The sequence below is a fragment of the Arachis stenosperma genome, chromosome 9, assembly GCF_014773155.1.
Source record: "Arachis stenosperma cultivar V10309 chromosome 9, arast.V10309.gnm1.PFL2, whole genome shotgun sequence".
Classification (NCBI taxonomy): domain Eukaryota; kingdom Viridiplantae; phylum Streptophyta; class Magnoliopsida; order Fabales; family Fabaceae; genus Arachis; species Arachis stenosperma.
The window spans coordinates 152,121,841-152,143,211 of record NC_080385.1 but is presented as its reverse complement, the minus strand read 5'-3'; the positions used below and the strand labels follow the sequence as shown (position 1 = coordinate 152,143,211).

Here is a 21,371-nt window from a genome sequence, read left to right as displayed (position 1 = left end):
TTTACTCGTAATTTTATATTTCATAAATTACTTATTTCAAAATATTTTTTAATTCTAAAATTTAAATTTTATATTCCATATTTGTTTCATTTTCAAATGTTTTTTTAACTTGAATTTCGGGTGATAGCTTCTAAGATTTTCTGGATTTGTAAATTACATAAATTTATATTATTACGAATATTTAAGATCAAATAATTTTTTAATTCTTATTCTTTATTATTATTATTATTATTATTATTATTATTGTTATTATTATTATTATTATTATTATTATTTTAATAATGTAAAGAGATAGTATTCATTCATGAATAGAGTCTATGATATTTGAATAGGCCAAATTACATATAAAAAAAAGTGTATCTTCCATCCACATAATATTTAGATTAGTAAGAATCAAATTATCCTATTACCTTTTCTTTTTACATGAGAATACTCTACTGATCTAAAGTTATTAGCTAAACTTAAACAATCACTAATAAATGAATCAAAAAATTTTTTATGGACTTTTTTTGCTTTAAGGTTTTGAATGAATTTAACATTGTCACACTACAAGACACACTGGAAATTGCAGCGGTTTTTTTGAGGATTTGCGGCGGTTTTTAACCGCCGCGAAACAGCATACCAGCGGTTCGGTAACCGTTGCAAGTTAGGGCGTGGAGATTTGATTTTGCGACGGTTCGAATGAACCGCTGGCACAACCGCTACAAAATGGGATTAGATTATTTGCGGCGGTTTGAAACCGCCGCAATTTGGCTAAAGGGTTTTTTAAAAAAATTGCAGCGGTTTACAAACCGCTGCAATTTTATAAGCAATTTAAAAAAAAATTATATTGCAGAGGTTTATAACCCCCACAATTTTCACATCTATATTAAAAAAAAAATTGGCTTCATAAAGCTACTCAATTATATTGCTTCATCATCTAGGCAAACACAAAAATAAGAGCAAACTAAAAATGTCGGCATTAATATCACAAGTAAAGTAATAACAAATTTAGTAATGACCCTATTAAAGATCCAAATTAGATAATACAAAAGGAAGCGCCAAATAAAATATCATGAGCATCAACAACATTAAAAGGATCATCAAATAGATATATATATCATGATCTTGATATAAAGCACTAGCTATTTGAATCCTTTGTACCTCTCCTGGATGCATGATGGTCTTCTACTTCTTGATGTATGGAGAGTGTGCCTCTTCATTAAACTGATACCAAAAGGCATTTCCAAAATGGTTAATTCAATTTCAAGCACCAAAATAAAATTGTTCAAGGATAATAAGCTCTATATCACATTCAAATAAGATTAACTCACATGTGAAATGTGCTCTGCATGAAATAATATATGATATATCACCAACATTCATAGAGCTTAGAATATAATTTTATCTGAAACATGAAATTAAATAATTATAATATATTTCTATAGAAATAACATTACAGTAAAGTAAAATATATTACAAAAATAATCACAAAAGCAAACTAAAAATTGAATAGGAAAAGATTCAGGTACTTTCAATAACTTGCACATAAAGCCAATCAAATTAGCTATGGCCTATGATCAATAGCTAATGCACTTGAAGACAAACACATACCATAGTTATGAGCCTTGCAAGCCCAACCACAAAAGTAGTGTGACTACAGCAAATTCTGTTGCTGGAGCTAGAATGAATTGCAAAAAATCATTAGATATGGAAGTCTCATGCTAAAGTACTCATCATATATGTATTTTATTTTCACAAGAAGAAAATTTTAAAATAGACAAAAAACCTGCTAATTACATATTTTTCAGATCTTTAGTCAATGATCCAATCAACCAAGGCAGCACACATTCAATCAATTTCAGAGGCATCATGCACAAGCTTTGATATAAAAGTTCACATTGCCTTTTGATACTAAAGTGCTTCTGTGCAAGCGGAAGAACCTACAGATGAGAGAGAATATATCATGTATTAAAAATAATTAAATAAATAAAAAGATAGCTTGCTGTTGCAGCTATTTTGACTAACTTTTTTTTCAATAATTCAACTATGAATTAAGAAGTACAGAATATATCATGTATTGAAAATAATTAAATAAATAAAAAGATAGCTTATTGTTGAAGATTAACACTACATACAGTCCGCATCTCACTCTAGCAATGAAGACTCACCTGAACATCTTCATTCTTGAAATGCCTCTAGATGGTTTCCATTATATGATCAGCATGTGAGCACAGCTTTGAATAAAATTCAACTTTGGAATTAGATGTTACTCCTTCACCTTGAATTCTTTCAATCAAACACCAGAAGTAATTAAATTGGCTTTCTTCTTCAGCATGCTCTTGAAAGAAAGATAGCTTTGTGTCCACTACTGAAAAAATAACTCTATCCTCAGCAATACTACATTTTATAGAAAAGTCAATTATTCAGTCCTTGAGAAATAAGAGAAAGAATTGACGAAAGAGGAAAGCTTTTAGAAAGTAGATAACTTAACAAACTTTCTTTTAAAATCAGTTTTGTCACTCAATATACCACAGGACGTCAGAATAACAGATTCTCCACAAGAGGATAACATTTAAGAAAGTAGCACCCTTCAATCTTTTATGAATTTCAATTTATAAATCAATATATAAAAGGGAATGAAAATACATACTCTTTTATGTATAAATGGGAACTAAAATACATCACTCTTTTATGTTGCCAATTGAGTTGAAAAAGAAATGTCCAATAAGAAATCTAAATAATGACTCTTTTAATTGAAGAAACATGTGATACTTCTACAGGACATAGACCAAAGTTAAAGCAATATCAGTGAAATATGCAAACTTCTGCAATAAATAGCAACCTTTCATTAAAAGCTGACAGATTGGTAAAATCTCCAGACAATTGTATCTTTCTAGTCTCCACTACATCGAACTTGAGAATGATGTACACCATTTTCAAATGTGTTAGCACTACTTATACCTTCCATTCATGTGTAAATAACCTTCAATGAGCAAGAATATGATCAGTTATATTATCATTACAAGTTGCAAAACAATTCAGTGACAGTGATTAATTAGTACTATAATACTGTGTTCTGTCAATAGATTTTTCGAATTAGAGACAAAGAGTGTAAATGGAAACTCATCAATTAAAACTGATCCAAAAAGTCAACCTAATTCCTAATAGATAACCCTAACATACATGAATTTTATAGAGAATCTACTCAAATTTTACAACCAAATCTGAATCTCAAAAAAAGCAAATTCATCTCTCAATAGTTTGTTAAAAACATCTTCCAAGATTAAACTAGATAGCAAAAAAAAAAAACAAAGATGAAATAAATGATAAATCAATTAAATAGAAAATAAAATAATAAGAAACTTCCCTGAGATTAATGTCGGCATCGTTGGAGAGAAATTGAAGCCGGATCTCAACGAGGAGGCAGAGTAGTTGAGAACGGATGTCGAATAAAGAGAGATAACACGAATCGAGTGGAGATCTCTGTTGCATATGCAACGCGAAGCTTGATGCTAATCTCTGACGATAATAAAGGACAAACAATTATCACTCGAAAACCAATTAACGAACTTGAAACACCAAAAACCTGAAAAATTAGTGCAGAAGAAAATCCCAATTTCAAACCAATAGCCATAAAATTAACTCAGAATCAAATATCCATTAGAATTAACTCAGAATCCATACAATTATGTCAGAAGTCAAAATCTATACAACAACAATTATACAAATTAGAAAAACGCAACTGAAGAAGTAGGAATGAGTGCTTACAGGAGAACAGAAGACGGGCGAGCAGCAACTATGAACCGACAACGACGAGGATAGGTCCGAGCTTGACGACGAGGATAGGTCCGGGCTTGACGACGAGGGCAGAGACGGCAACGCGACCAACAGCTCTGAAACGACCTTCTGGCGACGCAAGGAAATGAGCATACCTTCGATGGCGAGAGCTGCGAAAGGCGAGGGCTTCAACGGCTGGAGGGCTATAGGAATTAGGGCTGAGAGTTAGGGCTAGCGGGGAGTGTATGATGATGGAGAAGAGGGATTGGAGCGCGGTGAGTGTTTTCTAAAGAGGAGTAGTGTATAAAGCGTTAGTGTTTTAATAATAATAATAATAATGAATTAATGATAATAATATATACCCAAAGTGATTGATGTGCAGCTATTTAAACTGAACCGCTGTAATCCTGAGCAGCTTTGCAGCGGCGGCCAAACCGCGTTCATAACTGCCGCGAGTCCTTCGTTTTTGCGACGATTTTAAAAATGGCTGCTAATTTTTCGCTGCTATTATCCGTCCCTCTTGTAGTGTCACTCTCAATGATTACATTAAAAAAGTAACATTTACTGGCCTTCTCTAAGCCCATAAGACATGCAAGTGCTTCGGATTCATGGGATTGAATGGATAAGAAAACTTTGCATGTAGGTATCATCAAAATGTCTCTATTAGTGTCTCTAACTGCCTCACCAATACCCACTACTCCATCATCAATATTGAGGCATCAATATTAATGTTTACCTTTGTGGTGAATGGTCTCTTCCAACTTTCAGTGTTTGTAGTTCTAAGAGGTGATTTTACGGTTTTATTAAAATTGAGGGTATGAGTTTCAATGTAATTTTTATAATTTTTCTTTGTCAATTATGCTGCTTCAATTGGGGATTGATTTTTCTCATTGAACATGTCCTTGTTTCGAGCTTGCCAAAGAGTTAGGATGCTTGTGCAAAGAAGATCCTGCGAGACCGAATCTAAATTTTTCATCAATTTCTCAATCCATTCACAAGCTTGGGATCCAGGTGGCTCTGATGATCGTATGGCTAAGGGGCTATTAATGAGCGGATATTTTATACGTGTTTTGTCATCATTTTCATATAGTTTTCATTATGTTTTGTTTAAATTTTATTATATTTTTATAGGTTTTAGTGCAAAATTCACCTTTTTGGATTTTACGTTGAGTTTGTGTGTTTTATGATGATTTCAGGTATTTTCTAACTGAAATTGAAGAGTTTTGGCAAAGTTTGATTCAGAGGCAAGGAAAGCGTAGCATATGCTGCCAGATTCTGACCTCCGTGCACTCAAACGAACATTTCTAGAGCTATAGAGGTCCAAAGAATGCGTTCTTAACGGCGTTGGAAAGCTAACTTTCAGAGTTTTTCAGCAATATATAATGGTTTATACTTTTCTTCGAAGAAGCCTGCTCATTTTGGGTGTTGAACGCCAAGTAGCTACCCTCTAGCTGGCGTTCAACGCCCCAAAGGAGCCCCAAAGCTGGCGTTGAACGCCAACCACCCCCTAGTGGGCGTTCAACGCCCAACATAAGCATAAGGCAGCGCCAATCACTCCCCATTCCTCAAAGTGGATGCCAAACTCAACCTAAGTACTCAACTCAAGTAGACCCACAAGTGAATTTTTGCACCTCTAGTCTATTCTATCATAATTTTGTACTTCTTAGTTACTAGGTTATTATATATAAGAGAAGATCACCCTTATTTAGGAATAATCGATCTTCTTTCTCCACTTTTACTTTTAGACATTATTATACAGTGTGAGCCATTAACCTTCTAGGTTAAATTTAGGAGCTCTGCTGATTCTTATGGATTAATAATATCAGTATTTTATTTCAATCTATGCTTGATTATATTCTAAAATGTATCTTCGTTCTTCATCCTAATGAATTGGGAGTGTAACTTGACCGTCATCCCTATTCTACATGGGTTCTTGCGAGTCCTTGATGGGATAGTATTGAACCACAAGCTTGATTATACATCTCTTAGACGGCTAATCCACGACTTCGTTGGGGACTTGGAGACATCAGTTCAACCGAGGTACGGGGCGATTAGGGCCTTTGTGGTATAGGCTAGAATCATGGAGCAGCATTCTCTAATCCGGAAGATCCGACCTTGTCTGTGACATTTTGAGTAGGATCACAAAGGGAATGGATTGTAAGAGCTTCACCCCTTTTCAGATTGGATGACCACTGACCTGGCGTTTGATCTGAAGCAGAGGAGATTAATAACCACTAACCTGGTGTTAGTCACTTACATCCTGCCATGAAATGAATCATCAGAAGTTGAAGTAGACAATGAGAAAAGTCGATCTAAAAGGAGGAAGCATCTCCGAAGTCTCAACCGTTCTTTTATCATTGATTTCACACCTATAACAACCTGAGTTTTTAAAATTAAATAATGAAAATTTTATATAATTTAAATTGAAATAATTAAAATTTTGGGTAATATTATGAACTAAAAGAAAAATTATTTATTTATCTATAATTTTAAATTAAAGTGTTTAATTACAAATAATTTGTAATTTGAAAAATAAATAGTATATTTGAAGTTAATTATATTAGGTTAAATTTTGTTTTAAATTAATACTCTGTCCTAACCCTAAATTCTCAATTTTAAACCCCAATTTTACCTAACTCTAATTCTTTTTACCCCTTTAACCTGTCAACTCCTCGGTGAGCCACGCTTACCCTCCCTCATGACTCATAACTTTGTATATATGTTTAAATTATGTAATTTATTTTTTAAAATAAAGATGATTTTATTGATAAATATTATTTTGAACAACTTTATTGAAGTTAAAAATTAAAAAAATAGTAAAAAAATTATATTGTAATTTAATTTTTTATTTGTATTTAATTTTTTAATTATTATTTTTTATTAGTTTTAATGATTTTTATTTAAAAAAAATAGTCAAATAGGCTAGCATCCGACCCGCCAATCCGCCATAAAGTGGGTTGGGCTAGCATTTTTAACCCAACTAATTGGCGAGACAGGCTGGCTGGCCCGTTTTATGACGTGAGCCTAGGAGGGGCGGGCCGGCCCACTTTGTCACTCCTATACCACTAAAGTTCTACCCAAGCCTAGCCACCAGCAAGTGTTGTTTCATCTTGACAAAGAAGAACCCTAACTGGTTCAACAGCTATCAAGTGTTATTCCAACTTAGCAAGAAAAACCCAAACTGATTCAATGACCACCAAGTACTATCCCAACTTGGTAAGAAGAACTAATCCTAATTCATCACAAACCAAATATAAAGAAAATTTCTTTTAACTTTTTTAATGTATTTCTCTTGCTTCTTTTTTTTATAGCTTTTTTATTTTTTTCTTCTCATCATGATATGCCTTTTTTTCAATTACAAAAAGATAAGTATTAAATAGTCATAACACTGAAATTTTAAATAAAGCACAAAATTAAAAAAAAAATATTTCAGCTCAAATATTTAAGATGATATGCTCTAATTTGAAAGTTCAACTTTATAGTATGAAACTTACTATGTAAATTCCATCACTAGCTACCTCTTCATTTTTCAAGCTAATTCTATCCATTGTCCTTGTCTTTCTTAACATGCATTCTTTTTTTATTTTGCTTCACTACTTCTGCTGTTTTTGGAGCTGCTCCATTACTTCGATTATTTTTATATTTTATTTTTTATTTTTTATTATTTTTGGAGCTACTGTCTTTTTTGGCATGTAATTTTTTTTCATTTCGCAACATTACAACTACTGTTCATTACTCTATATTTTTGTTTTGCTCTATCTAACTTTAGTAATGATCTTTTACATTTTGATCTTGTGATATCTCTGTGTTCTTGCTGTTTTTTATTTCTTTTCTAACGTTGTCCACTATTTCATTTACTTTTTTTCTTTAATTAATTATGATTTGTTGAACTCTTTCTCTTAACTTCATAAAATTAATATATTGCTAACTATTACATGTAAACTGAAGTTTGGTATCAGCAATGTAGGCTAAAATTAGCTAACCATTTATTTAGTTTTGGACCTACAATACTCACAAATCTATTAGCACAAATTTAAATTTTTAATGACCCAATAAAAATATTTGTCATTATACCTTAATATTAAAATCGATTCTAACTCAATAAATAATATATAAAATAAAAAAATATATAATTAAAAAAATAAAATTAACTAATAAAAATCAGTAATCATAATAGTATTATCGCTCAAAATTCGCTATTAAAGCTGATTTTTCTAGTAGTATTAATGCTTAAAAATATTCCATGTGTATGTAGAAAGTATATGTTGGCTAAAAATTATTGGCAAGCAATCTAACAATAGTTTTAATAAAAAAAATCGTATCGAAAAAGAATATAAATTTTAGTCAGTATTAATATTGTTGTCTATAATAATATTACGAGAATCTAAATTTTTTAAAATTATGTCAATTTTGTTCTGAAATTATAGATTATTGTATAAAAATTTATAAAACTAAATTATTTTTATAAAATGATCGTAAAAGATAAAAAATCTATGTCAATTAAAATGACCAAAATCTCCATAAATAAAAAAATTAAATAATAATTTTTTTTAATTATTATTGTCATGTGAAAGAATTTAATTTTTTATTAATAATTAATTTTAATATTTATTATCTAAAATTTAAAAAAATTTAATGTATATACTTTTATATTTTATTAGATGTTAAATTTATCATATAATTAAAAATAATTAATTTTCATATTTATTATTTAAAAATAATATTTTTTTCTATGTATACAAAAATATAGATAGATACTAATATAAAAAAATTATATTAATAATTATAAAAATTAATTTTTTAAACAAATGAATCTTTATTCTAATTATTAATTACAATATTAATATTTTTTTAAATTATATATAATGAATATTTGAAGAAAGAGAAGTGAAAATATAAGCAGTAAAAAATTAAAATTAAATAAAAAATTAAAACATATACACATAATAATATTTTTTTTTATATAAATCATATTATAGAATTATTTTTTATTGTATTTAATTATAAATTTAATATATTTTTATAATTTTATAAATTTATTTGAATTATATTATTTTATTTATTAATTTTATTTTTTATAGAATAAAAGATAAAGAGAGAGAGAAAATGAAATAAAAAGAGAAAAAAGATAATAAAAAAAGAGAAAGTTTGTTAATTTTAGAGTAAAATATTTTATTTTAATTATAATAAATTAATATTTTGTGATACACTTTGGTTTGTCAAATTAGTAATATAAAATATAAATTATATATAAAATGGGAATGTGATACGAACTTGTATCGAAAACTAAAGAAAATTAAAGATAATCAGAGAGAATAAAAGAGAAATATCTAGAATTAGGGCCAAAGAAGAAAAATAGAGTTTCAATCATATTATGTCTATCTACATTATTATATTATACTTCTATTTATAATATAATTCTCTAATTAGGCTAGCCCAATACTAATTGTATCAGAATGATAAAGAAAAATAAAGAAAGGGAGAGATAAATAAGAGGATGTTAAAAAAAATTAATTTAAAAAATATCTCTTCTCAATTTTAATAAGAGTGTTATTACATGATATATTTTAGTTGTTAAAAGTAATATAATATAATGATATTTTAATTTTAAAATTTTTAATTGTAACTAAAAAATATTATATTATATATTTTAATATTTAAATTTATAATTAATCATTATAATAATATATAAAAAAGATAAAATAAATAAAAAATAAAAAAATAAAGATAAAAAAATAAAAAAACTCTTTAATTAAAAAATTTTAATTTTAATAATAATAAAAAAAATATATGATATATTTTAATTATAAAATTAAGAATATATAATAAATTTATTACACTTAAATACATCGTCTAATAAAGATAATGTCTACTATACTTTAAATATTAGGGAAAAAAAATATAAGATCATAAATACAATTTTTGAACGGATTTATCCCATATTTTTTTTTCTGATTCCTAGAACGTAGCACCGTTATATATATGATGGATGATACACTCATTTTTGTCCAAAAGGAAAATGACGAGGCATCCATTCATCGTTGTAAATGACATATAATTTATAGCTTGTTTGATATCCATTACTATTGCATGTGGTGTTCGGCGAGAATGGATTCACGTGGATGCTTATTTGCATGCCACCAACATCATTTACATGCATAGTCGACATGTTTCACCATCCCAAGCGGTGGAACTACAACGTAGCAACTTATCGCAAGGGTAAATGTCCACGTACTTTAACTTATTTTACAATATATTATCCGCAATCATGACGAATGAAAGTATGCATACCAGGTACATGCGTCTTTCCTTAATCTTTGTGTTAAATTTTTAGAATATATAATTATTTACGTTTTTTTATAATATTTTTAATTTAATGAATTAAAAATTAATTTATTATCAATTTAATTTTTATTTAAAATTCGTTTTTGGTTAACAGATTATTACCCACACAAGTTGAAAATAATATACCTATATATACGCACACACGCACATGTTGTGATATATTTTGTTACATGGAGTAAAAAAAAAAAATTCTTAATACAAACTCAAAATTTTACTCAGTTTTTTGAGGTTTATATACTTAATTAATTATTCATAAACAATTAGAAGATTTATTTCCTCTATTATCAGCAACTAGGAAAAAACGAGAGTGGGGCCGATAAGGGGATCCTGTTTTGCGGAGGAAATTTTGGGTTTGACCTTCAAATCGGTGCCATACTGCCATCTGAAAATTGTAGAATTCGAAGTACTCTTAGATTGTCTAACTGTTGATTTTGAGAACCGCACTTCAGGCATAAATAAAGGATTTCTTTTCACAAAAGAAATGTGACCCACCTAATATTTTTTGTATGTGTACCTATAGTTGTATATATAAATAAAAAATCATGTTATTTGTATATTTTGTGTGTGTTTATCTACGCACAGTAGACCTGTAGACCTACGATTATGAATTTATGATTAAACATGATTCTAGTGTATTTTCTTAATTATGGTTCTAGGTGCACATTCCATTTACTATATGTTCCACAGAGATATAATTTCTAAATGGTTTAAAGGGTACAAAACATCCTTCGTATTATTTAGATTTTAAAATTGAATTAGAGCCATTCATTTTAATTTTAATTTTAATATCATTCCATTCATAATATTTGACACATTTAACTATTTATGAGTATTTAAAAAAAAAAAATCTAATATCATCATCAATGGTAATAATAGACGTCTACCAAAGATATATATACACGGAGATTTTTTAACTCGAAAGAAAATAAAAAAAGAACAAGAGATTTATTTTATACATTAAATAAGTGTAAACATTTGAAAATTCCGATGTTAAAAAGTACATTATTGCTAAATGATTTTAAGATATTAACTGAAATAACACAAGTAGTCCAAGTGAGATTTTCTGTGTGCGCTCCACTAAAACATTATGTTGATCAAGTGGAGATGTAATAATGCTATATATTAATAATAAAGTCTCATATGCCATATTGAAAAGATCATCTTAAAGTAAAAGTTTTATAAAATTTTAAACTCTTCCCCTTTAATTGTTAATTTTCAAAGGTTTCAAAGAATAGAGGAGTGCTACACATATAAGTCTTTTTGATTTACAAGTCTTACAAGTTGCTATATATATGGGTCTTTTAATGCGTTATTTAACCGTTTCCTGTTTTTAAAGCGTTACACTCAGAACGGTTCTTCTTCTTCTTCCTCTTCCTCTTTCTCTTCCTCTTATTCTTCTTCGTTTTTTTTCGATTTTCCTGTTTTCAAAGCGCTACACTCAGAACGGTTCTTCTTCTTCTTCCTCTTTCTCTTCCTCTTCCTCTTCCTCTTCCTCTTCTTCTTATTCTTCTTCGTTTTTTTCGATTTTCCTATTTTCAAAGCGCTACACTTAGAACGGTTCTTCCTCTTCCTCTTCCTCTTCTTCTTCTTCTTCTTCTTCTTCTTCTTCTTCTTCTTCTTCTTCTTCTTCTTCTTCGTTTTTTTTTTCGATTTTCATGGTTTCTGAAATTAAGCTTTGAAATCGTTTTGAAGAAGAAGAAGCAGCAGAAGATGAGGAGAAAGAGAAAGAGTTCTGAATTATGCAACGAATTTTGGGTGTATTTCTTAAATCTTTTGGGTGTATTTCTATAATCCTTTTGAAGATAATGGAATTTCAGAAATACACCCAAACGATTACAGAAATACACCCAAATGATTACAGAAATACACCTAAGCAGTTACAGAAATTCACCCAAAACGATTATAGGAATACACCCAAAGGATTACAGAAATATACCCAAAAGATTACAAAACTACACCCAAAGGATTTAAGAAATACACCCAAAATTCGTTTAAGTACATCTTATGCATAATTTAGAACTCTTTCTCTTTCTCCTCCTCATCTTCTGCTGCTTCTTCTTCTTCAAAAACGATTTCACCATGAAAAATAAAAAAAAAAACGAGAAAACAGAGAGAAAAGAACGTAAATGAAGAAGAAGAAGAAGAGAAAGACGAGAAAGAAGAACGTGCAGAAACGAAAGAAAAGAAAAAGAAGAAGAGGAAGAGGAAGAAGAACGTGCAGCAAGAAGAAGAAGAAGGAGGAGAAAGAGAAGGCAAAAAATGAAAGAAAAGAAGAAGGAGAAGACAAAGAGAAAGAAGAATGATTCGAAGCGCGTTTTGAGTTAGTTTTAATTAAACTTGTAAGGTTTACAAACTTTAATCGCTTGTATGGAAGAATAACTCCAAAAGATAATAAGCGTCATATGCCATATTGAAAGAATATTAATATCTCGTTTATTATTAAATAAAACATAAAAGTTTGAAGGAGATATATAAATATAAAATATTTTTTTCTTAAGTAATACGGCCAATACGACTAGATGACCAATAAACTCAGTCTTCATTTAGTTATTAGATACTAAGACCAAATTAAATAAATGTAAAAAATATATCAGTAGATCATATTTAATATCTTATATTTTCTCTTTTTTATATCTAAAATATAAAATTAGTCTCTCTAAAAATTAATATATTTCAAAGAGTAAAAATCAAATATATATGTTACGTTGTAAAAATATCAAAAAATAAAAAATTATAATTTTTTATTTAAAAATTAGGAAAATAATTAAGAGAATGAATCAAAATTTTCAATTTTTTTTATTTAAAACACAGTCTAAATAAAATAATAAATTTTATTAAAAAATAAAAATAACAAAATTTAAAATATAAATTTTAAATATTAAAATTTAAATTCATTATTAATTTCAAGAGGTTTGGTGCGTAAGAGAAATTTTAGAAACTAATAAAATTAAATTTAATTCGAATTAAAAGTTATTTTTTTAAAAATTGAAAAATAAATATATAAAAATTAATATAATTAAATTTTAAATTTTAAATTTAATTAAAAATTAATAAATTACTAATTATGTAATATTGTTCTATATTATCAAACTATGCAGCGATTAATAGATGAATGAAAAAACATGCAGTATACGTATGCATATGACAGTAGATAGAGAGAGAACGTCTGAAAGAAAACAAAGTCTACCGAATGGTGTGGACAGCCGTTCTTAGAACACTCGTCTAGCACTTAGCCCCATCACTTTGCACCGTATCTGATTTCGTAATATTCACGTGAACTCCATGCATGCTTGATTGCCTGTCATGTATATGAACTGCTTTGAAACTTTGGAAATCATGTTACACAAGACATTATAAATGTAAATTGTGAATTTGTGGTATCTAGTAATGCGGTTTATTATTCTATTTAATTTATCAATCATCAAATTCATCGCCATCTTTCTTATTTTTTGAGCTGTTACATGACTCAAAATTTTATTGTATGTGGTGTTGTCGAAATTACATGAAAGTACTAAATTGCAGCATTAAAAACATGGCCCAATCAAATTTAGGTAAATATAATAATAAGTTGGACACTTAAAAAAATAGAAATCATAGTAGAGAAAGGATAAAATTTGTGGCTCTCACTTATCAATATAATTTTTTTAATAATAATTAAAATAATCATTTTTAATTTAATTCAAAACATTATGAATAAGTAATATTTTTTTTTATAAAATTTGAGAAGGAAATCAAAATTATTTTTAATTTTTTTTAAATCATCCATAAAATTAAAATTATTTTTAAAATGATTTTTATTAAAATATATTAATTTTTTGACTATTTTATCTTGTTATAAAATTTTATTTTTTAACACCTAACTTATAAATAATAAAAAAAAAGGAGAAGGAAAAAGAAGTATCAATGAAAGAGAAATAGATGAAAAAAAAGAAAAAGATAAAAAAACGAGAACTCGTTGGAATAGAAAAAAATTAAAAATAAAACAAATTAAGAAGGAAGGATTAATAGAAAGAAGGAGAGTAGAGAGAAAACGGGTGTTGTTTTAATAGCCGAGTTGTCTGTCTGCCTTTGCCTTTTTTTGTGGGAGAATTGAGAGAGGACTCGGTTGCTAATGATGGGTTATTGTTTATGGAAGTGTTTTATTTTTTTTTCTCTCTTCGATCTTTATTTAATTAGCAATTTTGCGAGAAAGATAACGAAAAATTTGAATAATGTGTTAAGTTGATACGAAGGATTTAGGAAAGAAAAGAAGAATAATTTAAAAAAATATCATTTTTTTTTCATTTATGATTATAAAGTTCTTACCAATATATAGACTAAAAATACGTAAGAGTACGTTCTTTATGGAATAATATTCTAATAAATTACATTAATTTTTTTCTAATCCTCTTTAATATTTTCTTAATACGTTTTCAGTTCACACAAAAAAATATAGTCCATCACAAATTATCCTTTTAAAAATTTTACTTTCACCTTTTACATTTTTCTGTCCACTTTTTAACCATTCTATTGCATTTGAATGGGGTGATGAGAAACAACGACATTCTACTGCATCTAAATGGCTCTCTCCGAGGATGATGGCTGGTGGAGAATGGAAAAATTATGTCATTTAAGTCATAATTTATTAGTCTGTTAATAATTATTTAATGAAAAATGCTTCTTGTATAATAAAATTTAGTCCTTTAATATTATTTAATTATTTTTTAATTAAAATATATTCCTTTTTTTAGATACACATTGATAATTAAAATTAATCTAAATTTTAAAAATTAAAATTTTTCAGACTTTTTTAAGTTCCTTCTCTGTCTGTAATATGGTTTTCTTTTATCTCATTCTTTTGTATAAAACCGCTTTTTTTACATTTCTTAATTATGTTATATTATTTAGTAATGGTAAAGGCTAGGATCTTTAGTTCAAATGAATGAATTTTAAATGTGTGTAGGAATTAATTTAAAAGATAGAATATTATTTTGGATGTATTGCAAATCAATCTAATTAGCGTTTGAAAAACCATTTTACCTGTTATAACTAAGTGTAATTTATGCACAATGAATGAACAATTAACAAGTTTGACATACTGTACAAACAAACAAAAATACTATATAAAATAACCAATTATAATATTACACATACAAAATTATACGTTTACAGAACCCAAATTATAAGTTTGCACACCAAATAACTAATAGTAAACAAAAATCACTAATAAAAACAAATTAATCCTCAACACAAGTATGAGAATAGAACAACCAGTCAGCAGTAAAAGTCACATAATATTCTTTTACAGACAACTAAAACTCACGTAAACACATCCAAAAGTGAGTAAAGAGAATAAACACTTTCAAAATATAGAAAATTGCACATGCAAAAATAATTCAACATTGCAATATATATGAGAATATCTTTAAACTATTTTAATCCATTTTTAATTAAAAAAAATATTATACAAAATAATAAGAAAGGCAATGGTGTTAGAGAATGCACAGAGAAAAATTCTATGAACAGGAATCCATCCAAACCTTAAGTATGTTTTTGACGCATACGACGGCGACGTTCAAACGGTGACGAAGAGGAGGAAGGCGGCGACGAAGATGAACGCCGAAGAAGAGGAAGGTGGCGTCGTGGATTTGCACCAAGGAGGAAGGTGGCACGGATGAACGGCGGCGGAGGATGACGAATCACGGATGGCGTGCACCTCTCGGTTTATGATGTGTGGTGAATGTGACTGCTCTACTTTCTCCACAGTTTTGTAAGGTATTAGTTAATAATTAGATTGTTTAAGGTTTATTTTAGAATTTTAAAATTAAAATTTTAAATTTTAATTAATTTAATTTTTGGATGTGTATTTAAATTGTAATATATTAATAATTAAATATATTAAATCTAAAATAGAAATTTAAATTTTAAATTTTAAATTTCAGTTTTAATTTGCTTGTATTTTGAATGTGTATTTAATTTTAAAAGATATTAAATCTATTCATAATTTTTATATGTGTTTGTTTTATTTTTTTAATTATTGTAATAAAAGAATGAATATTGTACAATTTTTAAAAGATATCTAATTAAATTATTATTTAATTAATTAAAAATTTAAATTTTAAATTTAAACTATTTTTTTAACCATTATTTATCTTATTCACAATCACAATATACATTATTTATCTATACTTTCTTTTTAGCCTATTCTATATTATTATTTATTATTTATAGAAGTGTTTTATTCTAAATAAATAATTAGTACTGCTGATCGTTAACTGTTAATGAAAGAATTTTTCTTCCTCCTTTCAATCTTTATCTTCTCTATTTGTTCTAAATAAAGATAAATTATTTTGTTATAAATAATTTAATTTTAAATTTTAAAAATTAAAAAAATATTTATCCTCTTAATTCAATAATCAAGATGATTTTTATTATTAAATTCATACTAATGAATATAACACATTATTCTTTTTAGTGAAATGATCTTATTATTATTGTCCTTAAACTTAAATATTGAAATATTTAAAATTAAATTATTATCAAATTATTAAATTATTATTGTTGTCGTTATTCTTTGAATACTTAACATTAAATTATTATTATTATTATTATTATTATTATTATTATTGTTGTTGTTAACATTTTGTATCACCTTACCAAGAGAAGTTGAGAAGGGTATTGATGTTATCCTTTTAAAAATTGACAGAGAATTTCTATTATTAATGTTTTTTTATTATTTTATTTCATTGGTGTTGAGAAGTTAAGAGTTAAAAAATAAAATATTAAAAAGAATAAAATAATAAAAAAATTTATCTCAATAAAAAATCATTTTAAAAAATTTTTATTTAAAAGATGATTTAAAAAAATTAAAAATAATTTTAATTTTAATTTACCAAAAGAATATTTATTTTTAATTTTTAAATTACATTAAAAATAAAGTAATATTTTAATTATTATTTGAAAAATTATAATTATTTAACTTGTAGAACACTTTTATTGTCTATTAAAGACATACTTGAAGGAAAAAATATACCTTTTTAAAAGTGCGAGAAAATACATAGAGAGAGAAGCAGATCAAATAAAAAAGGGAGAGATAGATAAGAGAACTCGTTGGGAGAGAAAGGAAAAGTTGAAGGAGAAAAAAAGGAAGGAAAGATTAGGTAGAAAGAAAGATTGACAGAGAGGAGAGTAGAGAGAAAATAGTGTTGTTTTCCTAATAGTCAAGCTCTCTGTCTTTGTCTTTCCTCGCGGGAGAAGTTGCTGGGAGGAGAATCGGAAAAAAAAGAGGATACGGTGAATTCCAGTTAAAATGTTGTTGTTGGTGATGTGCTATTTTTTTCTTTCATCTACTTAATCTTCGATCATTATTTCATCTATTCTGTTTTATTGTTTATTATTTATAGAAGCATTTTTTATTGTTAACAGTTAATAGATTTTTCTCCCTCTCTCTCCCATCTTCATCTTCTCTGTTTTTTTAATTTAGTCCCAAACTTTAAGAACCAAAAGAATAATTATCCCTTTAATTCAATAATCAAAATGGTTAGGCGATGTTAAATTTTAAATTAAATCCATTTCTCTTCTCCTCTACCTTAACACTCAGAAATAGTATATATTCACATGACAAGAATGATTTTACCACTGCCATCTAACATAAATTTGTAGTGAAATAATAGTTTTATAGTTATACTTAAATTTAATTATTTGAGTTAAATTATTATTATTATTAGTATGGTTTTAATTGGAGTACTAGATGTTAAACTATTATTGTTGTCGTAATTTTTAGAGTACTTGATGTTAAATTTTTAATTATTGTTGTTATCGTTAATGTTTTTTTATCACTGTTATCAGGAGAAGTTGAGAAGATATTAATGTGATCCACAGAGAATATGCATCAGAGAAATTAAGATCATCACCTGTTAATTCTGATGATAATGCACCTACTAAAAATGTTTATGTTCGACGGAAAGATTATAAAGTTTGAACAAGCTTCAGAAAGGTACGTTTTTTTTTTCTACATGTGCATTTAAAAAAACAGTATTAACAAATCAAGACGTTTATATTTCAATTCAATCAGGATCTTCTCTTCTTGCATTCTCAAATGTTATTTCAACTCCAAACTTTAAATCATCAAGAAAGAAAGAACTAAATTATTGTTCTTTTAGATATTTATTTTATTTCGTAGATAATTTTATTTTGTAATTTATATAGTTCTTCTCTTACAACAAAAACTCTTGGGTTGAATATACAATCTTTTTATCTTAAAAAAATTATTAATGAAACGTTGGATTTAGTTATATAAATGGTTGCTTATTTATAATTTATGAACTTTATTTTCAGAGATGATAAAAATACTATCTTAATTAATTTAAAAAGTTAAATGAATTATTTTGAATGTTATCTCTATTTGTTAACATTCGAGTAAGATTTCTGTGTGTAACGGTATTAATTATTAATTTGTGATCGACTGAAAAATTATATATTTTAATTTTTTATTTTAAATTGAGGAACTTTTTAAAATTATTAAAAAAATCATTTTGATTATCTCTATAATTTTTTACTAGTGAGCTTTTTTTTAATGAAATTGCTAAAAAACATAGTTTATGGCTGTTACTGACGTTATGTTTTTTAAAAACACTCGTCACTATTATTTAAAATAGATATTTAAAAAGTTTTAATAAATATACTATAAAATTAAAACCTTGTTTAAGTATTTAATTTAAAAAATGTATATTTAGTACTTTGACCAGTACAATGCAACATTTGTTAGAAAATTTTTATTTAAAAAATTAAATAAAACAAATATATATTAATAAAATTTAAATTAATTTAACTATTCTTTTAAGAAAAAGCTTTTCATATTAGTAAATCTTAACAAATATTTGTGAAAATTTTATATTATAAATCTTTTATATATTAGCAATATCAATTCTAAAATAAACTATTTTTTTATTTTTTATATTATCTTTTAATTTGACATTTCAATAATTAATTTACAACAAATTTAAATTTTATTAAAAATTTGATGTTGGTCAATGATAAATTATCATACGTATAAGATAAAATTCAAATTCTTAATATTTATTTAAAAAATAAATAAATTAAATACTCAGATAGAAGAAGTCATAGCTTCATGAACAAACACAGAAGTGTGTTGACAAGTTGGTTTCTATCATACTGCTATCATTCGTATACTTATAAAATGGGTACTTTTTTTTCACAAATTAGTTGCAATTTTAACTCATACTTTATTAATTAAGTCTCATATATCTAAAGTTACTACTGTATATTTATTTAATTTAATTTTATCATATTATAAAATACTTAAATTTTTATTTATTTTCTTATTTAAGTATAATATATATTTTATTATTTAATAAAATTAAGACTTAATTTAAAAAAAAATTTATTTTTTAAAAGTAGTTTATAAAAGTTAATTTTTAAAAGAGGCTTTTTAAAAGTTATAGCATTTATGTTTGGTAAATTAAATCAAAAATAGCTTTTAATAAATATAAGCAACATCAATTGTATTTGGTAAAATAGTTTTTAAAATTTAAAAATACTATAATAAACATAAATGCAAATATTAAATTTGAAAATTAGTTAACATATGAGGTTATATTAGACTTTTAAATTTTAAAAAGTACAAGCCAACTTTAAAAAATTATATCCTAGGTGCTTTCAAAAGTACTCCAGTCTTTTAAAAGCTGCAAGCATAAGCACATGATTTTTTTTATTTACTAAACATAAAATGAGAAATTTGAACTTTTAAAAAGTACAAGCACCTCTTCAAAAAATTTTACCAAACCAAACTAAATATATTCTTATTAAAAGTTTCTAGTTTCTTAATATATTATATTTGTATTCATTGTATTGTTCGTTCTATTTGTTTTAAATTTATTTATTATGATGGTAGATAATCTGAAACTATAAGTTATTATTTGTATTTGTATTTTTTATTTTTTATCTTTTAAATATAAATTTTTATTATAATTTTATATATTTTTTAATTGTGATCGACCAGTTTAATAATTTATTTATTGAACCAATAATTTAGTGACCTAATAGTATAATCAATTTGATTACCAGTTTAATCAGATAACTATCTACCGTGGAAGCATTTGTCTCTGTTGAATTTTAGAAAAAAATAATTGTATATACACGTATATATTGTTCCGATTGTAATAATATGTTTGTCCCTACACTTAAAATATTTTTAAAGCAATGTTAGGGGGCTAGCAATTTTTGTGATTGTTAGCCATCAACTAGTCATCAATGATGATTTGGTGGTGTGAGATTGGTGTGAGATTTTATCCAATGGTTCACCTTTCTCTGCTGGTTACATGCTGGCCAAAATTCAATAAAACTGTTGACCCCCTAAACTTTTCCATATTTTTATTTATATATAAAGTTTTATGTTATTAAATATCAATGATAAAAATTATTGTATTATTTTGCGGTTTGTGTAGGCAAAGGTCTTATACCAGGCAGTATACGAGAAGCACTTAATGAATTCCCCAAATAACTTCGGAGAATTTTTTGATAATGAGTCCCGTTGAGATACCAAATTGTCGGCAAAGGTACGTTGTTATCCTGTAAAACATGCATGCATGTCATCTAAATGTTTCACGGGTTATCAAAAATACATACTGACGGATACTGTCTATTCGTCCGATCAACATTTAACATGAACTCTGGGATCTGGGTCATTGGGTGGCTCAACATGGGGGACAACTTCAACCCGATCATGGATGAAATTTTAAGTACGATTAAATAAAAAAATTAGATTACGGCTATTATATTATACGGGCACGTTAAACCCAAGTGTCGACCATTTTACAATTACAGAAGAACGAGATCAGGACAACAACTACGGTGAATCTGACCAGCACACCTTTTAACAAACTCAAAGAGCGTGTGTTGAGTAAGGCAGAGTCATGGAGGATGAAATCAAAGAAGAACACCTAAGTCAATCAGTTGGTACTGCATAGGATGCATGGTTCAACGAGCTCTGACGCTACTAGCCCCAAGTTATTATTAGGATGCTTCCTTTTTTGTTTTTTATTTGGTTACATTGCGAGCATATGTGGCAATTGAAGTTTGCCTTACTCGCAAATTAAGACTTCATGTTTATGTTTCATCTTTCATGTATGGACGTGTGTTGCACTTTCTAAGACAGATTAATTATATATATGATTAGTTAAAATATTTTTTTAATTTTCACCTTTCTAGCCATCAATTAAATACGCACCAGTGAGTAAATATAAATCTAAATGCTCTCAATTAATAAG

At 26.9% G+C, this 21,371-nt stretch overlaps 2 long non-coding RNA genes across 2 annotated transcripts; both read right to left on the bottom strand.

Annotated features, from left to right (window-relative positions):
• Nucleotides 1-891: 891 nt before the first annotated feature.
• Nucleotides 892-1,613, bottom strand: LOC130951876 (uncharacterized). Its single transcript, XR_009074134.1, has 3 exons — nt 1,594-1,613; nt 1,314-1,387; nt 892-1,206 (listed from the first exon to the last, which is right to left on the bottom strand). It is a non-coding gene; the product is annotated as an uncharacterized LOC130951876 (long non-coding RNA).
• Nucleotides 1,614-1,805: 192 nt separating this feature from the next.
• On the bottom strand, nt 1,806-4,044 carry LOC130948184 (uncharacterized). The gene is made up of 4 exons (XR_009072955.1): nt 3,751-4,044; nt 2,825-3,568; nt 2,151-2,379; nt 1,806-1,922 (listed from the first exon to the last, which is right to left on the bottom strand). It is a non-coding gene; the product is annotated as an uncharacterized LOC130948184 (long non-coding RNA).
• Nucleotides 4,045-21,371: the final 17,327 nt, after the last annotated feature.